Source organism: Micromys minutus, assembly GCF_963924665.1.
Source record: "Micromys minutus genome assembly, chromosome: 30".
NCBI lineage: Eukaryota > Metazoa > Chordata > Mammalia > Rodentia > Muridae > Micromys > Micromys minutus.
This window is the reverse complement of record NC_137965.1, coordinates 9,850,177-9,860,484: the sequence shown is the minus strand read 5'-3', so window position 1 is coordinate 9,860,484 and position 10,308 is coordinate 9,850,177. Positions and strand designations below refer to the sequence as shown.

The 10,308-nt window shown below is 43.1% G+C and overlaps 1 pseudogene across 1 annotated transcript; it reads right to left on the bottom strand.

Moving 5' to 3' along the window:
• Positions 1-8,323: 8,323 nt before the first annotated feature.
• On the bottom strand, positions 8,324-8,937 carry LOC308439904 (PEST proteolytic signal-containing nuclear protein-like; annotated as a pseudogene). Its single transcript has 2 exons — positions 8,722-8,937; positions 8,324-8,622 (listed from the first exon to the last, which is right to left on the bottom strand). The product of its transcript is annotated as a PEST proteolytic signal-containing nuclear protein-like (transcript).
• Between the last annotated feature and the right edge of the window lie 1,371 nt (positions 8,938-10,308).

Here is a 10,308-nt window from a genome sequence, read left to right as displayed (position 1 = left end):
CTCATATTATAAAAGGGGCTGCTTGCCCCTTCCCCCCCTTCTCTTGCCCTCCTCTTTCTTGCTCTCTTGCCCTCCCACCATTTCCCCTCCTCTCCTCCTTCCCTTCCCTCCTCCCTCCATGTGATCATGGCTGGTCTCTATTCTTTTACTTCTATACCTTTCTCCTCTCCTCTCCTCTCCTCTCCCCTCCTTTCCCCTCCCCTCCCCTCCCCTCCTCTCCTCTTCTCCCCTCCCCTCCCCTTCCTTCCCCTCCTCTCCTCTCCCCTCCTTTCCCCTCCCCTTCCCTCCCCTCCTCTCCTCTTCTCCCCTCCCCTCCCCTCCTCTCCTCTTCTCCCCTCCCCTCCCCTTCCCCTCCCCTTCCTTTCCTTCCCCTTCCCTCCCTTCCCCTCCCCTCCCCTTCCCTCCCCTCCCCTCTCCTCTTCTCTCCCCTTTCCTCCCCCTCTCTCTTTCTCTCTCTCTGCCTCTACTATTCTCTTAACCCTCCACCATGACCTGAATAGACTCTATTATATACTATACCGTCATGCGGCTGGTCCCTGGGATCCCCAACATGGGTTCCCCAGAGGTACCCCCTTTGCCCCCCAGGCCTCACTGCACCTCCATGGGCCATGTGCCCCCCACTCTCTTCATCCTTCTCCTAACATTGGTGCCAAAACCCAGGACGTCATCTTTTAACGACACCATGCTCTCTTGGGGTGTTTCTTGTGAATCATTGAGGCTCCTTGACTTTCAGGGTCCCCAAAGGTTTGTTCCCTGGCATCTGTTGGTCAACTGTGCCCTGCAGTTCAGACCCCAGATTCACAAGTTTGACTCAGAGGATTATTTAAAAGAAAAAAAAAAAAGACTTGAGTTTAGTAGGGGGTAGGAGACTTCAGGAAATTAGGATGGATCATGAATAATTAGAGGATGGAGTCGGGTGGGAGCAAATCTGACGTAAATATAGCGTGCGCATGTATCAAGCTCTTGTTGAATTACAAAAACATTAAAAATTAATAAGATGAGGCTGGGGAGGTGACTAAAAACGCTAGTCGTGATTAAATACACTACCTGCTCTTTCGGAGGACCTGTACTTGACTCCCAGCAACCACATGGCGGCTCATGTCCGTCCAGCCCCAGTTTCAGAGGCTCCCACGTCTCTTCTGGCCTTCTCAGGGAGCTCCACATGCGTGCGGTTCACAGACATTCCTAAAGACATACACAGACATACATGAAGGCAAATCACTGACACACATAAAACATAACTTTTAGAAACATTAGAGGTCCAGTTAAGTTGGTATCTCATCTACTGCATCCAACTTACCAACATAATAGTCCTGCCTCACACGGTGGTAGCTTCATTACCAACTTTTCAGTATAACAGTTTTTGAAAATTTGTGCCAATTTTGCACAACCGTTTTTGGGAGTGATGATGTTTTCATTTAAAAAAAATTAAACAAAGTTTATGTGATCTTACAATGATAGCTTGATTTTGATATTTTCAACAAGGGCACATATTCAGACGTTGATTCCATACGGCACTGTACACAGAGGAGATGTGTGGGGCAGATAAAATATGTGGACATGTTTGTCTGAACCCAGGACAGTTTGCTTTATGCAGGAACACAGCTCAGGTGGGAAAGAGGAAGCTCTTAACTTGGCTCCTTACATAACCGCATCACCACTCCTGCATGTTTTAACTGAGTGTCTAATGCCCCTAAGTTCCTGCGGCGTGACTTTACTTTTAAACGTTTTCTTAAAAGTAAACCGCAAGATCCCAAATAACTCCCAGTTAATAGTGTTAGGTAAAAGAAATGAGACAGGATTGGTGCCGCAGGCTAGCTCTTAGAATCCTGAACTAGGAGGGTCAGAAGTTCAAGACCAGCCTTTGCCATTTGATGAGACCGTATCTAAGCATGAAAACAGTCTAAGGAAAGGGGACACAGCAGTTACTCTTCTGTGGCTGTGATAAACACCGTGAACAGTGGCAACGTAAGGAGGACGGGGCTTAATGGCTAGTGGCTCCGGAGAGATCATGATGGCAGAGCAGAGGTGGGCAGTTAGCAGCGGGCAGTGCAGCCCACAACTCCTGAGTGAGGAGAGCAAGTCACTAGTTTTGTTTTATAACTAAGGATCTGGACTGATCGTGCCTAGCCACATTTTCTAGCGGAGGCAGCTAGGCCTCAGGCTTGGCGCAAAGATCAGCGAAGAAGCAAGACCCACTGTCCTCCACTTGTGTGCATCTAATCAGCCCAAGCTCTTAGAATCGGCAACATACAATAGCACAGCACCAGAAGGTTTCTTGGGGGAGATTCTGTGTCTCTATAGCTTCCTGACAAACGCAGCTCAGGGATCCGTTGTAAGGCAAACCAACACATGTGTGTCATTAGCGAAGAGTCTTCCGTCAGGTGTCCTGTCACGTGTCTGCCTTAGTCTTTCACCTGTGTGCACTCTAACGAAACACTTCTCCATGTGTTTGCCCCAGCAAGACACCACCCAACTGGACTTTCCAAAGAACCCAAGTTTCCACATCAGCCCTCAAGCTGGGAGCCCGCTCAGGAAGATCCCTGCAGGGGAGGGAGTTATCAGAGTAAGCCCCACCTGGTTTCAGATGAACTGTCGAGGTACTCACAGTAATACAGGACTGAGGCTGGAAGAAATGGCTCGGTGCTTACGAGCGCTGGCCGCATGTGCGGAGGACCCGAGTTAGTTCCTAGCACAGGCCCAGTAGCAGCGAACTACCATCAATAACTCCAATCTCAGGGGATGATGTCTTCTTCCAGCTTCCTTGAGCAGCAGGTATACATGCAGTGCATTTATGTACATGCGAGAGAAACACTCGTACCCATAAAAAGAAAAATGAATAAATCTTTAAAATTTATTTCCTGGAGGATAAAAAAGGGGCACAAAACAACATAAAGGAAATCTTGCCCTGAAATGTAAGGAAGGGTGTGTCTCCTAGCAGCCGAGAGAAGGAGGGTGAATGGTGAACGGGAGGGAGAAGTGTAAAAGAGAGATTATAGAAGCACTAAGAGAAGGCTTTGCATCTCCGACGATTTACCAGAATGTAGCTGTTATCCCCTGTCTTGTTCCTGAGAAAACAAACAGTACTGTGAAGGCTCAGTACTCTGACAGGGATAAAGGCACATGCTATCCACGCGTGGACGTCATAGTTTGTCCTAGAACACAACATAAAAGGAGATATGATTTGAAAAAGTTGTCCTCTGCCCTCCATAGGAGCTCCATAGTATGCGCCTGCCACACACGTTGAACACACGTATGCATTCAAGAGAGCACATATATACACATACATGCTCAGCTAGGCCCGAGCTGACTTCACCCTCTACAGTAAACTTTTCCCTTTGGCTTCCTTACTTTTATATCCTCTCTGGTAAGGATTGCTGAAGACACTGAATTAACTACTCAGCCTTGTTTCTGAGGCTCTGAATCATTTCACCTCAGCAAACTTCAGCGTGCCTCATGACCAGTTTTCTTTCATTTGTTTTTTTTTTTTTTTTTTTTTAACCACAAAATTCCAGCCAAATTATAAAACAGATGGGAAGAGCCACTCGGAAAGGAACACTAATAAAATAATTTTACTTTCTTTATGAAAGTGAGAATGACTATGCTGATTGAAAATAATCGAGAGTACATTTCAGACCCTTGACATTTGGAACATGACAGGCTCGAGAATTCATGAAGCAATTTGGGGGGGGGGGGCTCTTTGGAGCCTTACATAACAATCTAGTGTTCTAGATATTTCTTTACCAACCCTGCTTTGCTGTTCGTCCCGCACGTCATCAGTGCTGAGTATCTAGTCATGCAGTGTTCTGTTTGCTGGCCTAAAGAACGGCTGGCTCTAAAGCCAGCATGGCGTTTGCCATACGTATCTGTACCCCCATCCGTACCTAGAATAGTACGCAAATCGTAGCTCTTACAGGAGGTTGCTGTCTGAACCAGGTGTTACAGATTCTTGGGATCTGGAGAGAACTGAAAATGCTGCAGTTCTTAGGTCCAGAGATTGAAGAGTTTTAAAGGAAATTTTATGTGAAGGCAAGACAATCAGTATGCTGCAAGCTAGCCCCAGATGCTGGAAGAACCCCTGAGAGCGCTCAAGGGCCCCATGATATTGTTGTGACCTCTCTCACCTGGAGTTCAGGGGGAGGAGCTGCTAGTTACTAGAGAGGTGGAATGTAGGTGCTCTCTAGGTTTTAGTCAAGAAGCTTGATTTGTGTTTCTTTAATACGTATGCCCTTTGGAATTTTACCATAAAATGAAATTATTTTAATCAGATACACCGATCAGTCTATTTTTTGTTTTCAGGAGGTTTGGCTTAGTTAGGGTTTCCATTGCCGTGAAGAGACACCATGACCAAGGCAACTCTTATAAAGGCAAACGTTTCATTGGGGCTGGCTCACGGTTTTAGGAGTTTAGTCCATTATCATCATGGCAGGAAGCATGGCAGCACGCAGGCAGACATGGTGCTTGAGAAGGAGCTGAGAGTTCTACATCTTGATTCGAAGGCAACCAGGAGAGACTGTCTTCCAGGCAGCTAGGAGGAAGATCCCAAAGCCCATCCCCACACTGACACACCTTCTCCAATAAGGCCATACTTCCTCCAACAAGGCCACACCTCCTAATAGTGCTACTCTCTGGGCCAAGCATATTCAAACCACCATGATGTTTAGATACAACCAGGGCGGGATGTTATCAAGGAGCTGCTATGTGAAGAAGCAGAGTTCTTTCAGTGAAGAAACAGAATTCTTTAGTTTCAAGGAGGGATCTCGGTAAAGATCTCAGGTTTCCATCAGGGTGCCAGGGACATTGTCAGAAAAGGGGTGTGTTTATTGCTCAAGCCAGTTGGAGTCTCAGGCTGCTAAACTATTTCATACTTGGCTACTTCAGAAGAAACTAAGCGGGCTTCAAGCCCTCAAAGTGGTTCATTTCCTCTACAAAAAGTATTTTCTTCTTTTTCCTAGTGGAAAATACTCAGAGCTGAGAAGGAAAGTTCAGAATTTCAGAATCCCATAGACTGGGACATTTTCAGGTCATTGTATGAGCCAAATATATTGTATGTTTCTTCCTTCCCCATGTTAGGCTAGGCTAGGGCCTGCTTTCATGTGTTGCTTTGGAAAGCTGCCTCACTACTGAATTTTAGCTTGGGAAAGTGTTGCCCTTTCTTGTGAACTATGGTTGCAATGGTGTTTTAATCTGCACAGATTCCTGGGGAATCAATTCCTTGGACATCTGTGCTGACTAGGTTTGTCTGGAGTTGTTGCTGCTCTTTGCTGGTCCTGCCACAGGACCCCAAAATGGATATCCTTATGCCAGTTGATGGGTGGTTTTCAGTAGGCGTGAGGAGAGACGAGTCTCACTAATGCTCCCCCTGACTTGTCTGCTTCCCTGGCTAGAACAGACTCAGGCAGCAGGTACAAGCAGAGCATCTAAATGAAGCCTCTAACTGATTCTAAGTTCTCTTCCTCTCAGTCTAGTCTCTCTTAGTTGGGGAAGAATCCTGGACCAGTGAGGTCAAAGAAGTCTCCTGCTACTTCTGTTGACCTGCTGACTATTGCTCACCAAAAGGAAAAAAAAAAAAAAAAAAAAAAAAAAAATAGAAAGTGTCTGAACACGCAGAAAAGGAAACTCTTCCTGTGGCCACTTGCTAGTAGTGAGGCACCACATGGGTGGCCTTGTGATATCAGTTCACCCAATATTGAGAGGGACTTCTAGTCCACCTAGGAGATAGTGCTAACTTTTAGGGTTTTGTGCTTTGGGGGCCTGCAAACAAAGCATCTAATTTTGTGTCATCTTCATGTTTTGTAGCTGTGTTTCATGACAAGGCATCAATATCAGGCTGCAAGTGACACCATTGTAGTTTCAGGGACAAACCTAGGCTCTGGCCATCCTAATGAGTATGGCCACCCTTCCTCAATATGCTAACTAAAGAGATGAGGAATAATTAAAACCAGAGAAAGGAAATTTATTAAATTTGGTGACACTTAAGAAAATAACAAGTAGAGGGGCCCGGGAGACTTCCTGTGTCCATCTTTGGGGTTCTGACTTGGATTTCAGGTTTAAATAGAGGTTAAGTGATAGACATACTTCTGCAAAGCAGTCCTGGCTTGGTCCAACCTATCCTGATTTAAACATGGATGTAATCAGTTTTTAGAACATGGTTCCATTTTTGTATAGCACCCACAGGGAGTGTAGGGGTGAAACATCCCCATACATCCTGACTTAGGCCAGGGAGGAAAATTATCAGCACACTAGAGAAGTGGGCTTTGTAATTAACAAAGTGAATGAGACATCTTCAGCCCATTTGAAGGAAACAAGAATTTTGTAAAATAAGGGACGCACATATGTACATCGGATTCAAACCTAGGCAGATGTATATTCCTGGTCAAATTGGAGGCATGCAAATATGACTGGTTGAGGGTTGAATCACAGGATGCATGTGTGCATGGTTAAGTTGTAGAAACACATGTATGCCTGGTTTATTTCCTATATTGTTTCACTTGTGTTGCTCAAAGTGTCAGGATTCTTTACATTTTTAGAACGGAAGACTGTTCCATTGGGTGTCATATCCAAAACTCCCTTGGGGAAGTCAGTGTCAAAGGGGATTTTCTGCTATTTGCTTCTATGGAATTCCCAGTTTCTCATCTTACGTGCGTGTCAATAGGTTTTGAGTTCATTTTTGTATGTGGCATATACCAATAATTCTTTTTTTTTCAAGTTTGACAAAATTTATTGTAATTTTAGTAAAGACATTCAGCTCAGTCATCTCTCTCCATCTTGACCTCAGGTTAACTTGTTATTTGAGTCAAGTAAAGAATATGTAGGAGAGGTGTTATTTCAACAAACAGTAAAATGGACAAATAGTTTGCAGACATAAAAGTTAAATTTATGTATCTTGATATACTTAAATCATGTATGAACTAATAGTGCTATGTACATTTCCATCGTTTTACTTGGGGTTTGTTAAGTAAACTAAAATGAAGTGAACGGAGTGTTAGGAATATCGCAGGCTGCTTCTTGGAAGTTATTACATTAAAAACTGCATAAGTGAATAATCACCACCCACAAAACTCGCCGAAGCTGCCCCCAAATAACATTGTAATTTTCAAGGACGTTTTATCATTTCTTTTGTCTGTGACTATTAAAGATGCATTAACTGTCACATTTAAAAAGCCCATATACCAAAACAAACACCCTAAATACAGAAATCTAAGAGCGTATGCGATGAGAGACAATGGAAATGTGTCTGAAGAAGCATTTCTGTCCTATTTCAGTCACTAAATGTGCTTTTGAAACCACTGATGTGTATGTAAGTATGCATATACTTGCATATGTATATACTTAAAATATTAAGTATGTATATACTTAAAATAAGCCATGGAGTTGTACGAATAAGAAATCAATGTGAATTCAATTCAAACCAGATCTAGTAAGTTAGTAACGTAAATGCTTCAAAAGTCACAGAAGGTGTGCTGCCGCCTCTGCCTTCATACAATGTTAGACCTTCTTTTTGGTATTTAAACCTTTTAAAAAGTAAAAGCCAGTCAAATACTTAAAGCAGTATGTACACTGATATTTTTGGTGGTGTTTTTCTTTAAAAGGAACAGCTTCCTTAAGCTTTGCCTCAGGTTCTGGTGGAAGTGCTTATAGAACTAGAATGGAAACCAGGAGAAGCACCTTCCAAATACTGACTTACTTTGGTAGCAAATAGTGCCCTTTGAAGAACCCTGAACAGAGACAAGCTCCAGTAAAGTGGGCCAGTTATAATACTCAATGCTTCATATGGGAATTTTTAATGAAAAAGAAATGTTTAAAGAGCAAAGCGCCTGCACCACTGACAGCGAAGCAGCACTAGCAGACAATGGCCCAGAACACGTGAAATGCCCATAGGAAAAGGTTTACTTTAATTCTATCTAAATTTACTTTCAGTCAATAGTCCAGTAACATTGTCTTCTCAGTCCAATACTCCCTCTCGGTAAGGCTGATCCAGGGAGCCAGACAGTCGGGTGAGAGGGGAGAAGTCAGGAGAGGAACTGCTTTCAGTTTGAAGTATGCAATAACTTTTGGCTTCCCTCTTAATGTGCTAATAGTTGTGTCTAAAAAAATATGCAATTCTTAGAAAGGTACCACTTCTGATTTCTTTATTATCTGTAACCCTTGGAAACTAATCATATGAAACTACAAAATTAGCAAATGTCTTGAAATCTGTATATAAAACATAAATTACCTCTAATTGCAAATTCTCATTTATTAGTGTACCACTCAATCTTAAAAAAAAAAAAAAAAAAAAAAAAAAAAAGGAAAAGAAAAAAAGAGGAAAGAAAAACGGCTCCAAAGCTAGTCTTACACTATTCTTTACAGAAAGGAGACTGCTCCTTCTACCTGCACCCACCCACACCCCAATCTCAGAACGCTTCACTTAATTGTCTTGGTCGTGGACGTTTCCAAGATGAGACTTTATATTTCGCTCCCACAGCTTCTGGTTATTGGAAAAGCCATGCTTTCCTTTATTAAAGGAGTTTGGTCCAGCTGATGTTGGTGTGTCCCTTCCAATATTCTTCATCCTCATCTTTGCTTCTGGAGGCATTTCTTCTGGCTCACTATCTTCATCTTCATTGAAAGGTGCTGCTACTGAAAGAGTTTTTGGAGCAAGAGTTGGAACTGTTTCCTTAGGCTTACTTGCTCCGAGTCTAATGGAGATGGCGGATGCTTTCCTTGCCGTCTGACTACCTATGGCAAATCCAAACTTGGACATCTTTGTAGGCTTTGTTGAGAGGTCTGCAACTTCATCTTCAGCTGATCGCTTTTCAGTGCTGCGACTGGAACTTTCCCCTTTATTAATGGAAGAAACAGTCTTAGTTTTCACAGGTTTTTCTGCTTCTTCTTCAGGTCCTCCGGCGGCTGCGGCTTCTCAGACTTCTCCTCTCCCGCCTTCCCGTCCACCATCTTCCCTGCCGCGGCCTATACCAATAATTCTATTTCAATATTTTGTGTGTTGGTCACAAAACATGGCTTTTACCTCTCAGGGAATCGGAGATGGTTTGTTCTTGTGCTGAGCGTGAGCGACCAGAGTTTGAGAACACAGATTCAGACTTCCTCAAAGTGGATGCTGCGAGGTGGGAATGCCTTCATGAAGGTGTTAAGAATGTAGAACCAGAAAAAGCACAAATCAATGCATTTTCCACAATCACTGATGGAGACAACAGAGCAGGGAGATTTCTGCGGTATATCTCAGAGGCTGGGTGGTGACACTCTTAGCTTTGGGGTCAATAAATACTAATGGTCTTTTAGCTGAACCAGAAAGGTTTAACCTTACACATGTCAGACCTTTAGTACTTGGATAGGAGCTTGTGTCTGATCTTCAAAAGGACGTGAGACACAGACACGGGTAATGAGTAGCAACTATTACAGGAATAAAATGTCCATCATACCTTTATCTTTGGCTTGAAGCATTCCAGTTCTCTGCAGTCATGAAGAACTAAGCTGTCAATTAGTCTTGTAGAGTCTTTGTTGATACAGGTGCAGCTGTTTTTTATTTTTATTTTTATTTTTTCCTGGAAACTCACCTCACCCAGATCATTTATTGAAGGCTTCCCTTTTGTGTCTTTAACTCTTGGTACCCTTGTCAAAAGTCATTTTACATGAACATGTAGGCTAAGTTAAATGCTTTACACAAAGATTTTGCTAGGGGTGAAAATAACCCCAAAGCATCCATCAAAGTGAAGCAATTGTGAGTAAAAAGCACTCTGGTGGTTTCCATCGGGGTGCTTTGTCGAATGCTTCCGGAGAGAGACTTTCCTACTTTTCTCCCTAGATGATTTCCTCATTGCATGCTAAACATTGGGTGCATGAAAATGTCTGTTTTGTAGAAGAACGTGCTGAGAGTATGAAAGGCCTGTGCTTGTGACCACAGTCTCTCTGCCAGGTGACGCTGCTCACTGCCAGGCTCTGAGTCCTAACACCCCATCCGTTGCTCGGGAACCATTTTGTCCAATAATGTATTATTTTACTACAGTTCAGATTTTTTTAAATGATGCAATTATGAAGAACCCATGCTAATCTTCAAAGGTATTTGAAAGTTAAAACAGCTTCTTTTAAGGACAGTGCACACCTACTTTCATTGATTTTTTTTTTTTTTCAAAAATAATCTTCTTGACTTATTTAAGTTCTTGTTTTGCTACCGGTTAAAAATTCAGGGGACTCTGCAGTTAAGAGCCCTTTCTGCTTTTAAAAAACACCCGTGATCACCTCCCAGACCTACATAGGGGTAGGACATAGTACTGGGAGATCTGACGGCATAATTAAAAATGAAATGCC